This window comes from Nicotiana attenuata, unplaced genomic scaffold (assembly GCF_001879085.1).
Source record: "Nicotiana attenuata strain UT unplaced genomic scaffold, NIATTr2, whole genome shotgun sequence".
Lineage (NCBI taxonomy): Eukaryota > Viridiplantae > Streptophyta > Magnoliopsida > Solanales > Solanaceae > Nicotiana > Nicotiana attenuata.
In genome coordinates this window covers 1,305,861-1,308,003 of record NW_017670264.1, presented here as the reverse complement: position 1 = coordinate 1,308,003, position 2,143 = coordinate 1,305,861, and the positions used below count along the sequence as shown (strand labels likewise).

Here is a 2,143-nt window from a genome sequence, read left to right as displayed (position 1 = left end):
CATCAAAATACGACCATACTAAGCAACAAGAGATCAACCCTAGTCTCACAACCCCCAACTGGTAACCACACTCAATCGATATACACGATCCACAATAATAGAATCACCCAGCAGTGTAGATACATGAACATGCATATCTAAAGAATCACGAGGGCATATCCAAATAATGAGCAAAGTATGATGATACATATGAATAAATGGAACTAGGGTCAAATAACATTAAAGCATCCCTGTGGCACACTGAAATAATACATGTGATCACGGCGTTAGAAGTAACTGCCTCTGGCGTGGTAGGAAATAGGATTTCATCACAGACATTGATCTTTATTGACCTGACAACATCTAGACTATTGGATCAGCTCTAGAAACTACAATTGTGTAACAAGAATTCGGTTCAGATTTTGTTTATTCATTATTTTTAGCCAATAGGAAATAGGACAGCTCGATAAGTTAGTTACAATAGATTCTTTTACATTCTGTATAAATATTGTATAGTGCGGAATGAGATACACACAGAAAGTTTCATAATCTTCATCACTATCTTCAGAACTCTTACAAGTTAGCAGCTAAATGATTGTGAGATTTCAAGGTTACGACGTCCTCAATCAGCTATCAATACGGGATCAATAAAGCTTTCTACATAGATTTCTGCAGCAAAGTATTCCTCATTTTCAATGGCCTCTAATTGTCTGGTTGAACCATCATATATCATAATAACTGGGCGAAGCAAAAGTAAACTTTCACCCTTATTTGACTGGCATAAAGGTACAGAGAAATGGGTGGAAAAAAATATAAACTCCCTAAGATCTCGATGATGTTCGATAGTGAAAATCTTTGTCCAAGATACTTTAACTCCACAATCCTTGAGAATCCACACATCATAATTAGTTACTTGACGACAAGGACAAAGCACAGAAAGATCACTTCCCACCACTCCCAGTGTCAAAGGATAACTGCTATCTCCATTACTGGGAAGCTCCTACCTTCTCCATGTCTCGTCTGCTAAATCAAGAGAAAAAATGTTGCACATATTGAACGTATCAGCATTAGCAGATAAAGCCCAATAAAGCTTCCCATTGGCAAATTTACCTGAAGAATTTACTAAAAAGTTTCCCTGAAACTTATCGACTGTTCTCCAAGAATCAGTCCTCAAATTGTAAATGTTGACCACAGTATCATATGAACCAACATCATCAGAAATACACTGAACAACTACTACTTTATAATCGTCGTGTAACTCATCATATCCAAAACCATATCTGCAATAGTAAGAGCAACCCCTCCTCAAATTAGCTCCGAATGTAGGAAATTTCTTGGACTTCCTAATTGTGGGGTTCCATAAAAATGGCTCTTCTATATTTCTATACAAACAAATCTGTTGGGTTTTGGATGTGTTTAATTAATATATTAAATACTTAAAAGAGGGTGAATGGGAAATGGAGGGAAATAAAAATTTTGAGTGAAATTTTAAGTTCCCCCCCTTGGCAAATGGGCGTTGTCCCATATTGGAAGAGGAAGAGGTTTTTTATAGGTATATAAGCAATTGCTCTTCTTCTAGCTCTTAAAGAGTTGAGAAGAAGGCAAGCCTCGCACCGTCGTCGTCGTCGCTCGCTCGGCTCGGCTTCGGCTTCGGCTACGGCTACGGCTTCGGCTTCGGCTTCGGATTCGGATTCGGATTCGGATTCGGATTTGGATTTGGTCAAATGATCGATTGATTGATTAACTTTTTGGACCAAATTTATTTGTTAATAGTAAAATATTAACAGAAATGTTATTAAATATTTGTTTTAATAACAAAATATTAATATTAAATATTAATATTAAATCCAATCCATTTTTCTGTTTTGGTAACAGAAAAGTAACTACCCTCTTCAATTTTCCCTCTTTATTTTCCCTCTTTATTATTGAGTAAATGGCCATTTATGTAATGGCATTTATGCTGTGGGCGTTTTGCATAAACAGTCATTCTGAAGAGTTGCACCTCTTCAGATTTCAGCCTAACTTTGGCTATAAATACAACACTATTCTGCTCAGAATTTCACTACGATTTTCTGAGTTTCTTCTCCTTCTTCTGCATACTTTTAGCATCAAACAAAGCAAAAAGTAAGTGTGATTTGCTACCGAACTTTGTGTTCGCTGAAAC

The 2,143-nt window shown here is 36.5% G+C and overlaps 1 pseudogene; it reads right to left on the bottom strand.

Annotated features, from left to right (window-relative positions):
* Positions 1 to 601: 601 nt before the first annotated feature.
* The window catches only part of LOC109236912, a 7,950-nt pseudogene continuing 6,408 nt past the window's right edge, over positions 602 to 2,143 (bottom strand).